Source organism: Ailuropoda melanoleuca, chromosome 4, assembly GCF_002007445.2.
Source record: "Ailuropoda melanoleuca isolate Jingjing chromosome 4, ASM200744v2, whole genome shotgun sequence".
Lineage (NCBI taxonomy): Eukaryota > Metazoa > Chordata > Mammalia > Carnivora > Ursidae > Ailuropoda > Ailuropoda melanoleuca.
Genome location: NC_048221.1, coordinates 9,275,715 through 9,298,790, shown reverse-complemented (window position 1 = coordinate 9,298,790; position 23,076 = coordinate 9,275,715). Strand labels below are relative to the sequence as shown.

The 23,076-nt window shown below is 49.2% G+C and overlaps 1 protein-coding gene across 1 annotated transcript in view; it reads left to right on the top strand.

Moving 5' to 3' along the window:
- LOC117801735 overlaps nt 1-23,076 on the top strand; it is a 74,810-nt gene that overhangs the window by 23,116 nt on the left and 28,618 nt on the right. The window lies entirely within an intron of this gene.

Genomic DNA, 23,076 nt, shown 5'->3' with positions numbered 1-23,076 from the left:
AGTTAAAAAGAAAAAAAGAATAGCAGGTTGTTTAGACATCACAATTAAACCAAATCCGACCTTTAAAGACCTGCTTGGAAATCGGGGCACTTTTTTTCCTTCTCTTTTAAGGGAGGCAGTTGGACAGTTCTAGCCTACTTGATATTTAAAAAAAATATATAGGTCTGGTCCCAGGGAGTTTCTTTTTCAGTGCGCCTGACTGGTTTTTAGTGCAGAAAGACCCTCCTTTTGTCCTTTGGTTTTTTTTTTTTTTTTTTAAAGATTTTATTTATTTATTTGACAGAGATAGAGACAGCCAGCGAGAGAGGGAACACAAGCAGGGGGAGTGGGAGAGGAAGAAGCAGGCTCACAGCAGAGGAGCCTGACGTGGGGCCTCGATCCCATAACGCCGGGATCACGCCCTGAGCCGAAGGCAGACGCTTAACCGCTGTGCCACCCAGGCGCCCCTCCTTTTGTCCTTTGAAGTACTAGCAGCTTTGGCTGTGGCCAGGCATGGAGGGCCCGGGAGCATCCCTGCCCCATGGTGCCCTCCCCCGCCCTCCTTGCTTCCCCCCCATCTTTTATGATCTATCAGGTTTTCTACACTCATTTTTGGAACCCAAGCAGCTTGTGAGCAAATGTCCCCCCAGAGTTACCTTTTTGCCTACTGCTGATTCCCATCTTTTTTCCTGCTTCCATCACTCCAGACGTCTGTCCTTTCAGACCCCCAAGGTTCTCTCGATAGTGTCTGTGCACCCGTGCTCTCCAGGTTGTCTGCACTGCTTCTCCCATCCCGGGGTGGGGAGAGGAGTCCATTGGCTTCATCTCTGAATGAACTTCCACCATGACTGTTCTCACTTTGGTCAAGTCTCACTGGCCCACCTTCTGTTCCCGGCATTTTCAAGTAGTGTTTGCACCTCAGGGCCTTTGCCCCTGCTATTGCCTCCACCTGGAATGCCCTCGGCATGGCTGGCTCCTTCTTGCATTTCAGCCTCAGCACAGATGTCTCAGCCCAGATCCACACTGTGGATCACATCACTCTGTTCATTGACCGTTATTGCGTGTTTCCTTCTAGATCAGACTGCCGGCGACATGAGGGTGGGGTTTCCGTCTTCCTTATCCACTGGAGTGTCCCCCGGACATAGAAGGTGCCAATGTTCGTTGAGTGAATTGAGCCCTGGGAACCTGAACATCTATATTGATGACCTCTCTGTGTCTCTGGCTTGGAGACCTGCAAGTCTCTTCGAGCCAGTGAACATCATTTTCTCTTCGGTTCTCTATCCAGGGCATCCTCTGGTTCCAAGTCCTGCATGATGTACTGTGGGGGGGGGTCTGCCTGGAGGAGGAGGCAGACATGCAGACAGGCGACTGTACACTTCACCCAGGGGGTACACAGAGACCAGTCCTCATCCCACAATCACCATGGGTCCGGCCCTGGGCCAAGGGGCTTTGGGTATGAGCTTGTAGGGGTCCTCACCCCAGCACCCATTTCACAGAAGAGGCCACAGAGGCACAGAAGGGAAAATGATAAAGACTATGGGGGCAGAACCAGCCTTGGAACCCAGATTTTGTCCAAGTCCAGAGCCCAACCTCTTAATTCCTCTTCTTGCAAGTTCATGAACTTGGAAATGCCTGGAACAGCAGAATGAATGAGGTGTGATCCTTAAGCTTTCCCCTGCCTTTAGATGCTAAACCCCAGGAAGGAAGATCCTTTTCTTATTGATCCTGGAATCTTTGGCATTGCCCAGCCCAAAGCTTTGTGGGTAGAAGACACTCGATATCTGTTGAACGTGGTCGTGTTGAGTCTGAGACAGGTTCAGAATGAAATCTATAAAACCTTGAAGGTGAGTGTGGAGAGCATGACCCGTCCTCTAAACCTGCTGTTAGAATCGGCTCAAAAAGAGGCCAAATTGGGATAAAATAAAATGAAATAACTTCTCGCCTTCTAACATTTTCAACTTGTCACAGCCCCTTAGGGAAGGGGGGCAGGTCTAATAAGCTCCTCAGGAGCCCAGGGCCAGCAGTCGGATCCACGACAGTGCAGTTAAAGAACGCGGCCACCATCGCCCCAAAATGCCAGCTTGCAAAGCAAGTCCGGTCCTCTGCCATCCCAGAAGGCTGTTCTTGCCTGTTTTAAGTTCTTCCGGAGGGCCCCAAGTGTTGTACAAAGAGTAGATTAGGAGGCAAAAGGAGCTGCCTTCAGATCTTAGCCCATCCCATGAGAGCCGGGTGACCCTGGGCAAATACCATGGCCTCTCTGGGCTCTGGGGGAGATCCTGGTGCAGAGAGTCTTGGGAGAGTACTTTGACGTGGCAGTGCTCTGATAACAGGGTCTTGGAGGAAAAGCCAGCCTGTCCTTCCCCTCCTATGGCCTGGGAATGGCCTGGGAAGTAGGCAACACGTAGCTCCTCCAGGCTGTGTCTTAGGGCACGTGATTCTGCACAAGAAGCCTGCCCAGCTTACAGACTCTGGAGTCATCGTGCCTGGATTCACACTCTGGTTCTGTACGCGCTGCGTGACCTTGGGCAAGTGACTCCACTAGCAGCCTCACTTGCCTTGTCTATAAAGTGCAGAGGAGAGGGGCGCCTGGCTGGCTCAGTCGCTTAAGCATCTGCCTTCGGCTCAGGTCATGATCTTGGGGTCCTGGGATCGAGCTCCACATCGGGCTCCCTGCTCAGCGGGGAGCCTGCTTCTCCCTCTCCCTCTGCCCCTGCTTGCGTGCTCCTTCTCTCACTCACACTCTCTCTCAAATAAGTCAATAAAATCTTTAAGAAAAATAAAAAAATAAAATGCAGAATAGAATAGCACTTGTTTCATAGGGTTATTGCAAGTATTAAACACTTACAAAATGCTCAGCATGGTGCCTGGCACATTATAAAGTGTTACAGGCGTCCTCAGTTAAATAAAACGAACACGTTCCCACCCCTGCTGCTAGCTGTGACCTCTAGAAAGACATAGACCTTACCTTACTGATTATGTACTGCCAGGGCTTAAGCACATAGTAGCTGGTCAGTAAAGGTTGGATGGAAGCAGGATATGATGTTGGAATAGGCTCAGGGCTGGGAGATGAAAATCTAACTTCTAAATCTGGGGTGCGAACTAAAATAAAGGGCCAGATCGTGAATGCTTTCAGCTTTGGGGGTCTGATGGTCAGACGGTCTCTGTAGCAAAGCCTCAGTTCTGCATTTGGAATATGAGAGCAGCCATCGAAAATGTGTAAATGAATGACTAGGTACCAATAAAACTTTATTTACAGAAGGAAGAGGTGGGCCGTATCTGGCCTGAGAGATGTAGCTTGCTGACCCTGCTCTAAACCATAGTGAGAAGTTAGTGGGGACAAAGAGAAGATAATTCATATGGTGCTTTCTGGAGAGATGGCGATGTCAAAAGCCACCAGTGGTGTTAAACCTTGACTTGGAGGGTCTATTAATTTTTGTAATTTATTAACATTTATTAAGCAGATGTGATAGCCATCATTGTTATAGGCATTCTGATACTTTCTTTTAATTTTTAAGAAAATCTTAGTGAATATCTTCGATTACCCTTTCCTCCTTTTTAAATCAGGAAACTAGAGCCCAGAGTGGTTAAGCAACTTCCCCAAAGTCACACAGCTCAGAAATGACCTTCTAGCTCCGCTGGGTCCATTTCCAAAAATCTGAAGGCTTTTCCCTCCAGGACCAGAGAAGGGCTGGGACCCTCTTTCAAAGCTGTCATCTGAATGTTCACAGCTGCCCCCAAATGCCTCCCAAAATGGGGAAGCATCTGAAGTACTAACGCGAATATGTTGGATTTTTCAGCAGACATATGGGACTGAAATTCTTGACAAACTGGCACGGCGCCTGTGTATTGGGCCTGTTGCTGAGCCCTCTGGAACATTGTTGAACTCTTTGGTTCCTGCCTCAGAACATGGGTGCTCCGTTTAAAAGAGGCTTCATCAAATAGAGCCATGCTGGAGAGCTCCTCGGGTTTCTCCGTCACGGAACGCAGACCCGTTCTCGTGTGTTTGCTTTCTCGGCCTTTACCTGACATGCCAGCTCGGTTCATTCCTCCAAGGGCCGCCAACAGGCCGACCCATTCTCTTCAGATCTGTGTCCGCGATCTCCAGTCCCGAGCCAGGCCTGTGCGCCGGACTCTGGCTGACTGCAGCTGGTTAGCAGCGTGGTGGAATCATGGGCTTCTTTGCGGTGGGAAAGGTTTTTGGCGATGGTGTGTCCATGTGGCTTTGGCCGTCCTCCAGGACTGTCAGTAGCCGATTTTTATCTCCGCCAACCTCTGGCCTTGGGCACCTGTCATCGCCCTGTTGACAGGAGCTGTTGGAGCACAGGTGTCGCTGGGCTCACCGGAGTTTCTGATTCGGCAGGTTGGGCCTGAGAATCTGTCTTTCTCAAAAGCTCCCCAGGTGGTCCGGGGTCCACACCTGGAGAAGCCTGACTTTACATTAGTGGTTCCCAACTTCGGCTGCACATCAGGATCACTTGGGACGTTTAAAAACCCCAATGCCCAGGCCATCTGTACCCCATTAAATCCCACTCTGGGCGTGGGCTCCGGGCACTGGCATTTTCAAAGTTTCCAGGTGATTCTAACATGCAGTCATGCTTGAGAACCAAGGCCACAAGGTCATTGTTTCTCCTTTTACTTACGATATATACTCAGGGGAGGTCCCCAGGTTTACACACAACTTGGAAACGTAAAATCCACTGGAGGATTAAAAAAATAATATCTAATCCATTCCTAAGCCAACACGGAATTATTCTCATATGATTCACGGTTTGGATTCTTACTCTTTTGGCTTCACTTATCTCTTCTTTGTGTATTCAGATATTCAGCTGGGACACATTGGTACAGCTTATTGTTAAAATATTAAAATATTTCCATACCAGTTAGTAAACAGCCTGGAGGTCCCNTTCCCTCTCTCGCTGGCTGTCTCTATCTCTGTCAAATAAATAAATAAAATCTTTAAAAATAAATAAATAAAATTTTGCTCAGTGCATTTGACCTGCTTGCCCATATGGGTGCCTCAAATGTAGATGGGGATCTGGAATAGTCGGGAAACCCCTGAGCCATCAGGCCACACTGGTACCTTTGAGACCTTCCCTTGTCCTGCAAGATCCTCTCCAGCTGTAGATTCAACTGCTTCTGAGACACGTTTGGGACCCAGGAATCTTTGGGGAGGCCTGGAACCTAGAACCCCAGAGGCCCCATGCATCCTTCCACTCTTGGGGAACAGTCAGTCTGAACTTGGGGAATCCCCCAACCTCCACGTCCTCCCATGTGCTACCCTCAAAGGCACTTTCCTCCCCTCCCCACCCCGCCTTTGGGCACAGCTGGTATAATTTCCTGAATGAGTTCTGGATTTCCTAAGAGACAAGAATGGTGTTGACTTCAAAGAATGTTGCTTCTGAGGCAGGAGACCACAACTTCCTGCAACAGAGAAGGCTGTGTTGGAAGACGTGTGAGCAGAGTTATGGGGCAGGCACGGGTGGGAGAGAGAGTCTGGGGAGTCAGGGTGGGTCACGGATTTCCTGGGGTAGAGGATGTGGAGTGGGGCCGCAGAAGCATGCCACGGGGGAGGGTCAGCAAAGACACACCCACAAGGAGCCCTTTGCAGTCCAATGAAGTGCAGGGACCCCTTTTCAGAATTGTGTTTTTAAATGCATAAGGTGAAGGGCAACTAGGCGGCTCAGCGGGTTAACATCCGATTCTTTGATTTTGGCTCAGGTCATGATCTCGCGGTCCTGAGATCAAGCCCATGGTGGGCTCCCCACTCAGTGCAGGGCCTGGTTGAGATGCTCTCTCTCCCTCTCCCACTGTCCCTCCCCCTCCCCCTTCTCTGTGTTTCTGAAATAAATAAATCTTTAAAAAAAAATAAATGGGTAACATCAAACAGAGAAGACCAATGAGAGTGAGGATTAGTAACCAAAATATCTGAAGCAACGAGTTTTGTCATCCTCTTACAAATACACCTCTTTAATAACACGTAAAAACCGAGATCTAGTGACAGGCCTAACAATTTCCAGGTAGTGATGGGAGTAAATGATTATTTCAAGATTTCTGCGATCATTGTAATGTGACATGAAAGTGTGTTCTCTGTTGATGACAAAGTCACAGGAGCTGCTAACACTGTTAACACGACTGCAGGTTTTTGCCTCCCTTCATAATTTCAGCTAGAGGCAGTGACAATTAGGATGTGACTTTTCCCCCTAATGTCACGGACTCCCTGAATTAAAAACAAGTTAAGTCCGGGGCCCCTGGGTGGCTCAGTCGGTTATGCGTCCGCCTTCAGCTCAGGTTATGATCCCAGGGTCCTGGGCTTGAGCCCTGAGCCGGGCTCTCTGCTTAGTGGGGAGTCTGCTCCCTCTCCCTCTGCTTTCCCCCCCTCAAATAAATACATAACATCTTTCAAAAAGCCAGTTAAAGCCTACTTCATCTAGGGAACGAAGGAAGAGGTGGTTTCAGAGGGAACTCTGGAGTTTCTTGTTTGGGGAGGGTCAAAGTGGACTTACCCAGGCAGCTGTAAGAAGGTAGAGGGTAGAACAGAGCGGGGAGGAAGGAGGTAGAAATAGAGGCTGGAGGAATTGTGAGACAGAGCAGAGCGGCTGAGCCTGTGGGCTTGGGCGCTAGAGTGCTTGGGTTCAAAACCTGGCCCAACTTCTTACCAGCTTTGTAATTATAATGTGTCAGCAGCATCCCACTTCTGGTACCACATCCAGAGTCCTTCATTACTGAATCAACCTCGCATGCCTCAGTTGACACATTTGTACAACGAGGATGACAATTGCATAATCCAGGGTTATGGAGTAATGTGTGACGGGACAGGAGTATCTTAGAAAAGGTGGTCAGGGATGGCCCGTCTGGTGATCTGACATTTGAGTCGAGTCCTGAATGAGAGGGGTGAGCCACTCCTGCAAAGATCTTGGAGAAGCTCCAGGTAGCGAGAACAGCAAGTGCAAAGGCCCTGAGGCAGGAGCATACCTGATGTGTTTGAGGAGCAGCAGAGGCAGCCGGTGTGGCTGGAGCAAGGTGAGTGAGGGGGAGAGTGGTGAGAAGGGCAGCTGAAGGAGTTGGTGGGGGTCAGCTCCTGTGTTATATGTCGGAGATATAAGGGTGAATACTTCCTAGTTGTTGCCCTCAGTGAAATCCAAGACATAGCCATAGACCAGTCCAATGAGGTAAATCCTTGAAGAGAGGTATAAACAGAGGGATTAGCCACAGTTTTCTAAAGGACTCATGAGCCAAGACCCAAGGATAAGCAGGAGATCATTCCAGAACAGAACAAGAACAAAGAAGCATAATCCTTGGAGCTGCCAGAAGAACCAGCTAAGGAGGTAACAACTGCATCACGAAGATCAAGGGACGCAGTGTTCCAAGAAGGAGAGTGGGGTCCACAGCATCAGATCCAACTGAGAGATGAGGCAGACAGAGATGGGGAAGAAAGCAGGCAGCTGCAGGTGAGCAATGGCTCAGAGCCAGATCCCGGGTTGTCGGAGTGAGCGGCACCTCTGTTCTCCTAGTCGCGGAGTCCATGTAATCAGCACATGGGAGGCACATTTCGACTCCTCTGGGTGTGTCACTGAGCATTTTCCTTTCTCGCTTTGAAGTGTTTTGCTCAGCCTGCGTTGGTGGGCATCTAACAACCTGCTTCTGACACGGAGCTCTGGTCTCCACGCCAATGACCGGTCCAACCTCTTGGCCATCTTCTCAGACTGTTGCCACCTCCCGCCACGTATGAGTTCCGTTCTTCAGTGCTGCCAAACCTTCCCATCTGAGCTTTCATCAGACATTTACTCTGCTCCCGTGCTGTCCCAAGCACTGAGCGAGGGGTCGAGAGCGATTGTTAACTGTTTTGCAACTAAGTCAGCTTGGCCGCAGTTTTTCCTCTTGGGGAGTTGACAGTCTAATGGGAAGAGCAGTTAGGAAGGTGGAGATTGTCATAGGCCCTGATGATATTGATCACTGCTGATACCACTGGTGATACGGCTGGTTCTCTGCCTCTTCCCCTCCAGGATAGGTCATTTCTAGGTGGGGTCTTGAAAGCCCGTGTGGGACATGCCACGTTCCCTTCTTCCTGCTGTGACAAGATGGACTTCTGTCATCCTGGGTCCAGATCCCAGCCTCCTGCTCCCGTGTTGGACGCACAGCAGGAGCAGGACGTGAACGTCGGTTCTGTTAAGCCCCCAGGGATGGGGGTCGTCTGTTACGGCAGCACGGTTGGGCCATCCCGACTCTGATCGTGGCGTTCGTGACTGCCCCAGATAGTGCGTGCTGGTCTCTCTTCTGCTCTGTGTGGTCACGGTCTTCCCTTCACTTCTAATTCCTTCCCAAATACTATCGATTCTTTAAAAATAGCCTCAGTGAAGCCTCCTTGAAACTTTCATAACATTTACAGTCCCAGAATCACTATTTAACACCTCGTCCTTTGCTCTGGTATTTAGTGCTTGTCTCTTCCCACCTGCATCCCAGGATGCCAGCCCTCCATGAGCAAGACTTTGGTCTGTCTGCTGTATCCTGGCGTCTAGAACTTCCAGGGAATCAGTAGGCATTCGGCAAATATATATTTTTTTAGAGATTATATTTATTTATTTGAGAGAGAGAGAGCAAGAGTGAGTGGGAGGGAGAGGGAAAGAGAATCTGAAGCCGATTCGCACTGAGCGCAGAGCCCAACGCAGGGCTTGATCCCAGGACCTTAAGATTACAACCTGCCCTGAAACCAAGAGTCAGATGGTCAGCTGACTGAGCCATCCAGGCCCCCCTTTCAGCAAATATTTTTGAATGAATGAACAGATAGAGGAATAAATGAATGAGAACTTTTATGGAGTTGCTTTTGAATCCTTCCCATGGCCATGCGCAGTGCAAAGCATATAGTAGTTGCTGAATAAACATGGGCTGACAATGAGCGACCTCATGGCTTTCCCCCAGGACTGTAGACTTTTGAGCAAAGACTTTTGTTTAGAATTTTAGGCAGAGACTTGTTATTTAATGATAAGGTGATTATGGGATAGTATAAAGGAAGCATAGTTTGCAAGTGGGTAACGAGGAGTCTGAGACATATGGATACGGAAAATGGTGTCCAGGGATCTGGGATGGGGAGTGGAAAACCCACTGTTTTGGAATCAGAGGTATTGATTTTGAAGCTTTAGGCTGCAAGTAACAGAAAACCCAATTTACATGTAAAAAAAATTGAAGTATAATTCACATAACATAAAATTAAGCATTAACCATTTTAAAGTGAAAATTCAGGGGCGTTTAGCACATTCTCAGTGTTGTACCACCATCGCCTCTGTCTAGTTTTAAGACATTTCCATCCTCCCAGAAGGAAACCCTATACTTGTTACTGGTTTTTGTTGGTTCGCATAACTGCAAGTCTAGAGGGATGTGGGTTTCAAGCACAGCTTGATCAAGGATCTAGCTTCCTTTGTTTGCGATTCTCTCAGCGTTCTCCTCCTCTGGAGTTGGCTTTGTTCTCAGGCTGGCTTCTCTCAGGTTTGTAGATGGCTGTTACCCCAGTTAACATCTAGAAAGAGGGAAACACTGGCTTCCTGCGATGTTCTCTTGACATCAAGAAGCTTCCTTCCCAGAAGACCCTGGTTAACTTCTCCCTGGGTCATATTGACCCATGTTGGCCCACAGTCCTTCCCACAATAGACAGCCCAGTGGCTAAAGGCATTAATGACGGCTGTCAGCTGCTGCTTTGCATCACCCCGGGGGTGCCATTTAACATAGACTATGCATGTGACGGTGCCTTCTGGAGTTGTTCCGCATGGCAGATTTGCAAAGTGCTTTCCAAGGATTAACTTAAGTCACCTTGCAACATGCCTGTGAGTTAGGCATTATCCTCATCCGCGTTTTACCCATGGGGAAACTGAGGGACAGAGAGGTTAGATCACTTACCCTGGTCCGACAGGGCATGAGTGGCATTTGAATCCTAGAATCCTGACCTCAGATCTTGTTCCATTGGCACCACCGAACCATTGGTCTCTGGCATTCGCCAGCCACCAGGCTCAGCCTCCCTGGCATTTCGTGTCATCTGTTACAGAAACCCAAGGGGGCAGAGATCAGGGATACCGTTGACAGGAGCATCAATGAGCCACCCCGCAGTCCCCCAGCAGGTCAGCTGCAAGCCTTGGGATTGAACCCATGTCTGCCCGACCCCAGCGTGCAGCCTCCTCGCTAACCCCCGTGCCAGGTGGCTCTGAAAGTCCCGCACCCACCTGAGCTCCTGAGAGACGTCTGAGATGGGAAGCCGAGTCATTACTGTGATGGTTGCAAAATATTGTAGTGAGTGGGTTTCAAACACTGTAAACAGGTTTAGTCCTCTTCCGTTCCTCGGCAAAGAGGCAATTTACTGAGGAACCTAAGCTAAATTTAACCCTCCGAAGCTGGTGAGCTTCTGCAGAGCCCCGAGGACATGCTGCCTCGGCCGCTTCAGATCAGAGGGTTGAGAGCTCTGGGGACCCCCCCAAGGCCCCCTCCCTCCCGCCGGTGGATGGGGGTCCCAAGGCAGGTCCCTGGGTGCCCCAAGTGATGTGGGGTCAGAGGTCAGAGGCACCCTGGTTGTAGTCTTTGCCAACAGAGTGGGGGAGGGGGGTTGTCCTGAATAATAGATGGGGCCTCCTCTTGCTCTGTCTCTGTGAATTTGTCATTTCTCTCTCTGACCCTCTCCCACCCTCCCCCTCCCTCTCCCCGCCACGCCCTGTCTCTGTCTCTCTCTGGTCTTCCATGTCTCTGTCTATCTGAATTCTTCTTTTCCTCCCTGGGTGTCCCCCTTTCTCTGGGTCTCTCTGTGTCTGTTTCCCTCCATCCATCTCTCACACATGCACATACTTCCTCTCCTGTCCCCTTCAGCCACCCCTGGTTTGGGGGCTCCAGCTGCATGACCAGGATGCCATCCCATCTGTGGATTGGGCACAGGCACAGAAGAGAAATTCTCCGCACCCCCCAGTGACAGGTCTTGGCTGCTGGAAGGACACATGCGCCAAAAGCATGTATCTTGGGTCAGGTTCCCTGAAAGCAGAGCCAGGGATGGGGAATCTCGGGCCGGGGCTTTCTTGAGGGGGTGTTCTTGGGAGGGACCTCTAAGGCAGCGCTTCTCAAAGTTGGCTGTAACTTAGAACCACCTGGAGAGGTTCTAAAACCTCCCGATGGCGGGCTTCACTCCTCACCAATTAAGTCAGAACCTCGGGGGCGTTTCCGGTTGGAGAACCAGTGGTCTACGGAAATGAGGGACACAGGAAAGGGCAGGGAAGAAGCGGATTAAGGATGTGGGTTCGCCCGAGTTTGGTTTCTGCCTGATGCCAGTGGCGAGGGTTGGGGGGTGGGACCTGGAGCAGGAAGGGCACCAGAACTGAGCCCCCTTGGGGCAGGGCAGTGGGCTGGGAGCCACTGGCAGCCCAACCCAGAGGGGTCTCGGGATGGGTGCCCCAGCCCGGTAAAGCGATGCCAGGAGCCTCCTCTCAGAATCCAAAACCAGGACTGTAGATATTCCCAGGTTTACATTTCTGCTTGGGACCCACACCTTTCAGTCTCTGAATGATGCAGTATTGGGTCACTATTAAATCAGAGTGGTCATGATTAGTGTTGAATGTCCGCGATGATTAATATTATCATTATTAGAATAGCCAGTGATATTATGATAGCAATAATAGGAATAGAGGCAGCTGTAACCTAGCAGCTCAGAGAATGGACAGTGTCCCCAAATGGTCTGGGCTTGAGTGCTGACTCTGCCACTTACTAGCTGTGTGACCTTGGGGAAGTCACTTCACCTCTCTGGGCTTTGGTTTCCTCATCTGTCAACTGAGATCGTGATTGTATCTATGTCATCAGGTGAGATAATACATGTAAAGTGCCTGGTGTGCAGGGGGTGCCTTGAATTATTGCCTATGTATTCTTATTCCTATTCTTGTCGCTACTACGAGATCTGTCAAGTTTGAACCTTCCCCGTAATTTGAGATGTATTCTTTGTGCATAAAAGTGGGTAATATATTAATGAATTAAAATAGCTCTCTCCAACATTACCTTGTTGGATCGTGCCTACAACCCCGAATGGTTTCCCTCCCCTCTCTTCCTCTCCAGCAGCGCTCCCATCCCCTCCCCCGGTTCTTAGAAGGATGGTGGCAGTCTCAGTGGGACAGGAGGGCCCGTGGAAGCTGAGCCGATTGATGTGGCTAAGGCTGAATCATTCTAATCAAATCGCAGAACACCCAACCCTTCCATAGGTTTGCATCCACACAGATGACGGGCTTTTTCACGAACCGGAAGGACGCAGGACGTAGAGGAAGGAGGCGGAGCTGGAGTGGCTGAGGGGTCGACCTGAGAACTGTCAGTGAGGGCATCGAGCTGGCCACTGTCTGCTTGGCTCCCAGGACAAGAACGTCTCTTGGCTGGACAACCAGACAGCCTCGGTGAAGGGGGAGGTGACGCCTAAGACGGCAGGAGGGGCAGATAAGAACGGGCCTAGCTCCCTTAACCTCCTAGGCCTGAACAAGCCCACCCGAGGGCAGACAGACGATTTGCAGACCTGGTTGGGGGACCACTGGCTGCAAACTTGGAATGACGGAGAATGCCAGACAAGGCCTGGACTGGGGTGAGGTGAGTGACGCATTAGCTTCAGGGGCAAAATTTAAGGGGCACCAAAAAACTCGGTCATCAAAGTAAATATATTAATGGAATATTTTAAAAACTCCAGAGTCAGTGCGAACAGCTGTGATGAGCAAAACACCAAAATTTTAAATAGGGGCAAGATCAGTGTTTCTGATGAATCCTTTGGTCTCTGGCTCCAGTATGGCTTGGCGTGTGTTATGGGTTGAATTGTGTCACCCCCTGAAATTCCTACATCCCGAAGTCCTAACTCCCAGTACCCCAGCACGTGCCCTTGTTTGGAACAGCGTTGTTACAGATGTGATTCATTAAGGTGAAGCCGATGGGAGTCGGGTGGGCCTTGGTCTGATGTAACTGGTGTCCTTAGAAAAAGGAGAAATGTGAACCCAGAGATGTGCTCTCGGGGAGAATGCCACGTCAAGAGTGAATTCTGTTGCCACAGGCCAGAGAACTACCAGAAGGTAGGAGGGAGGCCTGGAACAGAGAGCCTTCCTTAGGGTTTTCAGAAGGAGCCCGGCCCTGCCAACACCCTGATCTCGGACTTCCGGCTTCTGTAACTGGGAGACACTGGGAGACAGTACATTTCCGGTGTTGAAGTTGCTTAGTTTGTACACTGTGTTGTGGCGGCCATAGCTGCCTGAGACCTGGTGGGGCAGCTGTTAAATTCTGTCCCCAACGTGAGCGCCTTACTCTCCTCACCTGTATTCCAGGGCTGATGCCAGAGGTGTTAGGAAACAGGATTTAGGCCCTAGTTTTGTCTCCTTCCTCCCTCTGTCCTCCCTTCCCTCCCCCCTCCTCTCTCTCCCTCCCTCCTTCCCTTCTTTCCCTCCCCTCTCCCCTCTCTCCCTCCCTTTCTTCCCATCCTCCTTCCCTTCCTCCCTCCCTTCCTTCTTCCTTCCTTCTTTCCTTCCCACCTCCCCTCTCTCCCTCCCTCTTTCTTTTAAATAAGAGCTTTTTTTTTTTTTTTTTTTGAGATACAATTCACATCCCATAGAACTCACCCCTTTAACAGGGGCCTGGGTGGCTCAGTCGTTGGGCATCTGCCTTCAGCTCAGGGCATGATCCCCTCATTGTGGGATCAAGCCCCACATTGGGCTTTTCCGCTGGGAGCCTGCTTCTTCCTCTCCCACTCCCCCTGCTTGTGTTCCCTCTCTCTCTGGCTGTCTCTCTCTGTCAAATAAATAAATAAAATCTTAAAAAAAAAAAAAGAACTCACCCCTTTAAAATGTACAGTTCAGTGGTTTGTAGAATATGATAATTTTGTCCTACCATCAAAGAACCCCATACCCCTCACAGGCTGTGTCCCCCCCCCCGCCCCCTGCTGGACAGGACAGCAGATGAGAGGCCCTTGGGGAGACTGGGGCTAGTGGTTATTTACTAACTGGAATAGAAACATTTCACAATTTGATCAGCTCAGGGGGTGAATGGCAGCCGTGATTGTAACTCCTGGTTGGTTTGGAGTTTCTTCCTTTATTTATTTATGTTTTTTAAAGATTTTATTTATTTATTTATTTGACAGAGAGAGAAAGGCAGGGAGAGGGAGAAGCAGGTTCCCCGCTGAGCAGCGAGCCCCCAGTCGGATCCCAGGACCCTGGGACCATGACCTGAGCCGAAGGCAGACAATGCTTAACCGACTGAGCCACCCAGGCGCCCCATGGAGTTTCCTCCTTTAAAATCCTAGCTCCCCCATTAGACCCCCCGAGCTATCTGGGGCGGCGGTGGTCCATGAATCGGTTATCTATGTGGCCCCGGTGTGTGCATGGCATACCGTGGGGCTCAATAAACATTTGTTGAATTGAAATTTAAAGCCTGGAGAGTAACAAGGTTTAGGGGAAGAGATGGCGAGGCTGGTGCTCCCCATTCGCTGTTTTAATGCGAGGACTCCCTCGTGGAAGGGCGCAGCTTGTTGGACAGGGAGGGATCATATACTCCGCAGGCATGGATTTGGGTCTTAGACCCCAGTCTCCTTGCTATGCCACCTGAGATGACTTTTCTATCTCCTGGTCTGTAAGTTGGAAGTGGTAATCGTCCAAGTCTTGGCTTGGGATCTCTGAGGCAGATCCTGGGATCAGATTTCAAGTGCAAATAGTTTTTTGGGAGGTGGTCGAGGAAACACCCAGAGGGCAGGACGGTCAGAGTAAGGTGAGGGAGGGAAGGCGGGTTGTTGATGGTATGTTATCTATCAAGCCAGTTAGCACAGTGGGCAACTGGGACTCAGTTCCATCAGAGGCCTCTGGGAGGCAGCAGAGAGCATGCTTTTCAGAGTCGCCCCACACCGTGTGCACGGGGCTGGGTTCTCACCCTCATTGAGGCTATTAATTGCTTCTGAGGATGTTAACACCCCAGCACTTCGGGCTGTCCTCCTCCCTGGAAATGGGGGCTACTGTGGGTGGGACAGCAGTAGCATCTGGCATAGGGTTTCCGTGAATATTCCCTGAGATAATGGATGAAGGATAATGGATGAAGACCACAGGTGCTATTATCTCTGGAGCTGTAGCTCCCAAGCTCAGTGGGAAGAAAGAGGGTGGATATATTTATCAGGGGAAGGCTAGGCTGCTGTAACAAGAGGCCCACTACAAATTCAGTGTCTTCATGAAGGCAGGAGTTTCTTTCTCGCATTTGTTCAATCTCGTTTGTTATAGCCATGCGGTTCCAGGCAAGGTTCCTTCCCTGGTGTGTGTGTCCTATGCTGCCTTCTAGAACTTTCCGGCAGGATTGAATCCCAGGTGTCCATGGTGGTACCTGGCTGCCTCCCCTACTCTGTCTCACCTCCCCTTTCCCCAGCTGGTGTTTTCTGGGGTTGCTTCACAAATAAATACTTACACTAGAATCCTTGCTTCAGTGTCTCCTTTTGGGGAACCCAGACCAAGATACCATCCTCCAGGGTATCACCATTCACTGGCTCACCAAGGTTTACAGCCAAATGTGAAGAGTTGTCCCTTGTCCCTTTCCTTAAGGTCCAGAATAAGCACCTAAGACTTCTGCTTGCCCGTCACTGGTCACATGACCACACGAGATGGCAAGGGCTGCTGGGAAATGTAGTCCTTCCTCATGCCAGGATGTTGGACACCAGCAATCTTCCGCAAAGGTGATGGCCTGAGGATCAGAACTTGAGAACCTTTATTCAAGAAGTGCGTGATTCACCTGCAGATAACGTGTTCACAATCATGTTTCTCCCCCTGGGTTAACTTAGAAGTTTCTTTTTGGCGCATTCCCAGGAGCAAAGCAAGTTCCCAGCCCTGAAATCTTAGTATTATAGCATTTGAAGAGTGACAGAGCACAGATAAATCCTTTTCCCCTTTTCTGTTTAGATGACACATCTATGGATTAAGCATCTGGACCCTAAGATACCTGCCCCCACCCGAGACTGCCGACTAGACAGTCACAGAGCCCAAATATATGCATGCGTTTCTCCCGTTAGATTGACCTAGTATTCGTACCCAATTTTCTTGGGAACAGTTTCTGGCTAAATATTTTTTAGAGGGTTTGAAAAAATACTTTAAAAGTGAGTTCTATTTTTCTTTCTTTCTTTCTTTCTTTCTTTCTTTCTTTCTTTCTTTCTTTCTTTCTTCTTTTGGTGGGGGGGTAGGTTGTTGGTGAAGCTTAAGCATCACGCCCCCTCTTTTCTCTAGAGGAGGCAGGAATGGGTGGGAATGTCTCCAGCTTGCCAGGCAATGCATCCAGAGCCCAGAAGAGCGGGTTCTTCATCCTTTTTGCCTTGGAAGCATTTTTTTTCCACCACCCCAGCATCTTGCCAGCCAGTTTTTCTGTGCTCTCCTCTTCCTCCCCCGACTCAGAGCCTTTTTCCAAAGCTCTCAGATTAAAAAGTGCTGAGGCCAGTGTCTCTAAGTGCTCTGGCCTCCCGTTGTCATGGCAAAGGGAGCTGGCAAAGGTGTACCAACTCCTTCCTCCTCAGGGGCACCAGCCCCTGGGGCCGTGGTTCGACCTGGGGCCTGGACCACTTCTGCTTCCAACTGCGGCTCTCTACCAGCTAGCTCATCATGCTTTTGTAGAATTATTATTATTCTTTGCATTTTAAAAGTTTTTAAAAACGGAAGCATAAGATGCATTGGACAAGATGTGTGGCATGCATTGCTTTCAGCTCACGGCACCATGAACTTTTACCGAGCTGTACAACTGTGTGAACATTGCTCGCATCCTATTCTTGAACTTCCAATAAACAGAAACTACATTGTGTTCTCATTCTTTGTCATAGACGATTGCCATTTGCCTAGTTGCAAGTGTCAATAAGACATCTTTAGGGAACCTTGCTATTTTTATTGATGTGTGACTTGTGACAGCAACAGCGAGCATTTACATGGTGCATACTGTGTGCCAGACACGGGTCTGAGTGCCTTTCATATATCAACTCATAATCCCCACACAACCTTCCTGGGTAGGTACTAGTATCACGCCCACTTTCCAGATGAGGAAACTGAGGTACAAAGGGTTTAAGTGACTTGCTCAAGGACACACAGCCAGAGTTGGCAGAGCTGGGATTCAAACCCAGGAAGTCTGGCTGTGGGATTGACCATGAAGCCTTATGGCCTCTCCATTCAAGTGTGGGAGGCCTCCGAGATGGTCCCACGGATCCCACCTCTTGATCTTCATGCCCTTGAGTGTATGCTGGATCTGACGATTCACTGATAACACTAGAATACCGCAGAGTGATAGGATCCAGTTCCCAATTAGGCTACAAAGAGCCTATGGCTTTTGTCTTGCTCGGCCTTGGTGCTCTCTTGCTTGCTGGCTTTGATGAAGCCAGCTGCCGTGTTGTGCGCTGTCCTATGGAAAGGCCCTTTGGGCAAGAAACTGAGAGTGGCCTTCAGCCAACAGCCTGGGAGGAGTTGAATCCTGCCAACTACCTCATGAGTGAGCTTGGAAGTGGACCCTGAGCTTCCGGATGAGACCACAGCCCTGGATGATTCCATCTCAACAGCAGTCTCATGACAGAACTTAAGACAGAGGCACCCACTAAGACCTGCCAGAAACTAAGAAGTCATAAGTTGTTTGTTTTCAGCTGTGAAGTTTTGGGGTAATTTGTTACACAGCATTTGATAGCTGTGCAGCCAGACAGAAGCAGTAGTTTTGTTCTGCAAACGTGACTTCAAGGCAAAACCCCCAGGCCAATCCCGCCGACGCCCCTAAGCCTTTTCAGTGTAAGACTTCCAGAGCCTCTTAAGATCCAAGACCGAGCTTAACAAAAAAGTCCAACCCCACCCTCAGCCCCAGTCACTTGGTCCAAAATTGTTGAAAATCTGTGTGCGGTGGTCTCACGCTAAGAGCAGTGGGAAGTATTGTATGGGCTGTCTTTCCTCCCCCAAACATGTTTTACTGTGAAATCAAAGAGTTCTTATTACTAAAAACTCAATGTTTTAAACAATGTTTTTAAAATTGAATTTACCCCTCATTCCCCCCCCACCTCCAAGATAATTCCCATTAATGGTGGCAATGGGCCTATTTGTGTACTAAGCAAAATTAGCATCCTCCATCCCTATTGCTTTGGAATGTGTCTTTCCCACAAAATAGGGGCTGACGATGATGTCATTATGATGGGGGCTAAGATTTGTTCTGAACCTTCATTCCACATTGTTTAATGAGCACCTACTATGTGCTAATCTCTGTTTCAGGGCTTGGGATCCATCAGTGCCTTCATTTGAAAATCTTTTTTAAAATCCCTGCTTTGGGGTGCCTGGGTGGCTCAGTGGGTTGTGTATCCCACTCCTGATTTCGGCTCAGGTCATGATCTCAGGGTCCTGGTTTGGAGTCCCACATCGGGCTATGCACTCAGTGTGGAGTCTGCTTGGTGTTCTCTCTCCCTTTCCCTCTGCGCCTTCCCCCCAAAATAAATAAATCTTTAAATTAAAAGATAGACCAACAAAAATAAAATCTCTTCTTTGTCTTCTGAGATATTTTTCCTCCCCCTTTTCATCTGTAAAATGGTGGTAATGCTACCCCCTGCCTCATACATTTTGACGAGGGTCAATAGAGTTACGGTATGTCAAGCTTCCAGCCAAGTGCCTGACACACAGCAAGAACTATATTTGTTAGCCATTGCTGGGATTATTCCTCTTTTAGAATTTCCCTTCCTTTCTTCTATCGTGCATTTCTCTTCTTGCATGCCTTCTTGCTCCTCCTTTCTCATAGGGAGGAAGGGTGGTTGAATGCTGGCAGTGTTCTGTGTGGGTCCATTACCAGCGTCTGGGAAGCGAAGAATGAACTAAATTAGAAGATGCGTTTGGCCCGCGCGGGGAGCGGTCGTGGAGGCTGCAGCCAGCTGGAAGGAGACGGACACATATTCCTCCCTTTTCCCCATCCCATTTCCCCTGCTCCCATCCTCGGACAAATGATTTCTCATTGTTTCCGGGGATCCAGAGGAGTTTAGCCTGGCAGGTGGGCACTGGAGGCTGGGGCCGGCCACACAGCAGAAGATGGAAGGAAGGCCTGTGCTGGCAAGAGCCACCCACTCCTTTATCTGCCTGTCTCCGAGGTCCCTCTGTTCCCTTCCCACACACCTTGCCTGCTATTTAATCAGAGGAGAGAATGCACGAGTCGCTGCCATCCATCAGAGCCAGAGCCTTCTGTTTTCCTTCTCCTTTTAAAAAATAAATCCGTTGTCAGAGGAAGGCGATGCTTTACTATTTAATCATTCACGTACTCGTTCATTCAACCCAACAGCTATTTGCTGGATGCTGCTGGGGTCAGTGCTGGGAACACAAACATGGAAAGGGCATAGCGCTCCCTCCCCAGGAAGAAGGGTCAAGGGCAGCTGACACAGATCAACAGTCGCCAGGGTGTCACATGAATGCCGCAGGGAGACACATTCAGACTGCACAGGGAGCTCCTGGGTTTGCTCTGGGGAATCAGGGATGCCTTCCCAGTGGAGAAAGCATTGAGCCAGGATAGTAGTGATGAGCCGAAGTTTGTCAGGGTGATAAATGTGTGTGTGGGGGGTGGCATTCCAGATGGATGGGATAACCCAGGGGAGTCAGTCAGCATTCTCTTAGTTGTAGGAGATAGAAACACAATACCAAATGACTCACGTTAAAAACAAAAAGGTGTGTGTGTGTGTGTGTGTGTGTGTGTGTGTGTGTGTGTGTGTTGACTCAAGTAATCTAAAAAGTCTGTTTCAGGAATGGCTGCATCCAGGGGCTGAAAGAAGGTCAGATTTCAGGAATGGCCACTTTCAGGTACGGAATGAGGCCCTTAGCTTGTGGTATTATAAAATATATATATATTTGGGCTTTGCCTCAGCTGCTATACAGCCCCTAAAACTCTCGGAATCTCTGAGTGGTAAGAATGCCTTTAGTGTGCTAATGAGATGACGCTTGGTCACGGGCTCCAGGTTGCCAGCAACTGCTCTAGATTGGGGCAGAGTAAAGATAAGATGCCACCCTTCTTCTCTAAGGGCTTATGCTCTAGAGAGAGGAGGAAGCCCTGGCAAGAAGGGGGTACCCAGTGACACCATGAGGGACTGGTTGAAAAGAGAGGCACCTGGGTAGTGCAGTCGTTAAGCATCTGCCTTTGGCTCAGGGCATGATCCCAGCGTTCTGGGATCAAGCCCCACATCAGGCTCCTCCCCTGTGAGCCTGCTTCTTCCTCTCCCACTCCCCCTGCTTGTGTTCCCTCTCTCGCTGGCTGTCTTTCCCTGTCAAATAAATAAATAAAATCTTTTTAAAAAATGTTAGAAAAGAATTTGTGAAGTGTGTGATTCTTGATGTGGGTTGGTGTGGGTCAGACATTCGGGGAAGGAAATGGCTTCCAGGTTCCAGGGTGGAGGGAGCTTGGTACCCGAAGGCCTAGAGGTATGGAATAACTTAGGTGTTGGAGGAATGGAAAGTCATCGAGCACAGAGACCCACCTGCGCTTCTCCAAGCAGGTTGTCCTCCTGACATTAATGCCAGGGCCACACCCGGCACCAAGTGAAACAGTCTCTCTGAGGGTAGCAATTTGAAAGGGACTCTAATAGGCAACCAGTATCTCTGGGCTAGAGTTTGTGGTTCAAGAAGGATGTGGCGAGATAGGAATCTGGTAGACAGAAGTCAAATCGGAGCTTTTGACTTCACCCCGTGGGCAGAGGGCAGCGTTTGGCAACAGTGTGGCTGCCGGGTGGGAGGCAGAGGCCTCGAGCAGAGGACTTGAATGTAGAAGCAAAAGTTAGTCATGGGAATAATTACCGTATGATCCAGCCGTTCCATTTCTGGGTATAGGTCCAAAAGAATTGAAAGCAGCGTCCTGAAGAGGTGTTCGTACGCCGCACTCATAGCAGCATTATCCGCAAGAGCCAAAAGGTGGCAGCAACCCAGGTGTTTGTCAGTGGGTGAATGGGTAAACAAAACGCAATATGTACATATAATGGAGTGGTTATTTGGCCTTAAAAGGGAAGACAATTTGGACACGTGCCACAACATAGGTGACCTTTGAGGACATTGTGCCAACTGAAACAGGCCAGTCACAAAAGGGCAAATGCCACATGATCCCACTTCCATGAGATCCCTCGAGGAATAAGAGTCATAGAGGCAGAAAGTAGACGGTGGGCGCCAGGGAATGAGAACCTAGCGTTTCGTGGGGACAGAGTGTCAGTTTGGGAAGATAAAAAAATCCAGGAGAGGCACAGTGGTGACGGTTGCACAGCAGCAGGGATGCACTTAACGCCGCGGAGCCGCGCACTTAAACATGGGCAAGGTGGTAAATTTCACGTAATGTGTATTTTGTCACAATTTAGCAAAACAGAGAAAGAGAGTCATTGAGGAATTTTGAGCCAGGGAGTTTTTTGATCAGCTGTGTGAGTTGGGAAGAGCCCTCCGAGGGCAGAGTGAGGGACGATTGAAGGGAAGTGATCCTAAAGTCAGGGGCGTCAAGAGGGAGGGTCCTGTAGCAGTGCAGATAAGCAGTGATGGAGGCCGGAGTGGAGTGGTTGTGGGATGGAGAGGAAGGGAGGAGCTAGAGGGGGATTTGACGAGTGACTGGTTTGATTAACTGAAGAGGGTGGTAAAGACAGCTCTGGATCTGGTTAGGCCTATTATTAATGCCTGCAAAAACTTGTATCATCTCAACTGGGATTCAGAGTATGATGATTTCAAATGCATGGTTGTACTCATGGCTACCTGACTGGCAAATCTACACAGGTTTGCATAAACAGATAGACACGGGCCTCTGTGGAGAAAGCTTTATGTGAGCAGACCAGGGCAGGGTGTTGGGCTGCAAGTCACAGCAGACTCAGGCAGATTGAATGGTAAGGGAAGGTATTATCTTTCATGACCACAAGTGGTAAGGGCTTCAGGATGGGATTGATCCAGCACTATTTTAATTTCTCAAGGATCCAACGTCTTAGGATGGCTGCTATTGTAATTGGGGCTACCTGCTTCCCTGTTCATGTCCAGGGAAGAAAAAAGGTAGTTTTCCATGGCTCTTCTAAGAGACATGTGTTCTTTGCAGATGTCCCCAGGAAATATTCTTAGGGGCTTTAATTTCCAAATTAACATGTGTGGGGGCAAATTGGGATATTTTGTGGTCACTGCTGATCATGTAACATGGCTTGAGGCAGATTCTACAATGTCACGTGGAGGTGGTTAAGAGTTAGCCTGGGTTGGGGGGAACTTACCAGCCCCAGAGGTCAGACACCCACATTGTCCCATCATTCCATGGAGAGCTGTGCCAAGGCCTGGGTACCTTGACAGACTGCAGTGGGGGGGTCTGCAAGTCTGGACATGTGGTCTGGCTAGTGGAGAGGGCCTTCAGGTGAGATCGAGGTGCCCCCTTCCTCCAGGCGTACACAGTCTATCCCGAGGAGCGTCTTTAAGGGCATGTAGGCCTAATCTTTTTAATTTTTTCTTTTTTTTTAAGATTTTATTTATATATTTGAGAGGGAGAGAGCAAGAACACAAGTGGAGGGGAGGGGCAGAGGGAGAGGGAGAAGAAGACACCCCACTGAGCAGGGAGCCTGATGTGAGGCTCGATCCCAGGACCCCGAGATCATGACCTGAGCTGAAGGCAGATGCTTAACTGCCTGAGCCACCCAGGTGCCCCGCCAATCTTTTTAATTTTCAAAAAATCTTTTTATCATGAAAAATTTCAAACTTACACCAAATTGGAGAGAATTGTGAAAATGACCTCCAGGAATGCGTTTCCTAACTTTTATCATTGTCAACATGTGGTTTAGTCTGGTTTCTCTCTCTCCCCCACCTACTATCTGTACTCTGCTGGATTACTTTAAAGCAAATTCTAGACATTATAGCATTCATCTGTTAATCTTACAGCCTCTCTCTCTAAGGGATAAAGAGTCTCTTAAAAACTACAATGACAATGCCATTGTTTCAAAATAATCTTTGTATTTTGGAATTATTTTAGATTTCCAGAAAAGTTGCTGTGATAACGGGGAGTTCCTGGATGCCCCTCATCCAGTTTCCACTCATGTCATTATCTTACATTAGTGCAATCCATTACCATGGTACATTACTATTAATTAAACCACAGATTTTATTTAGAATTTACCAGTTTTTC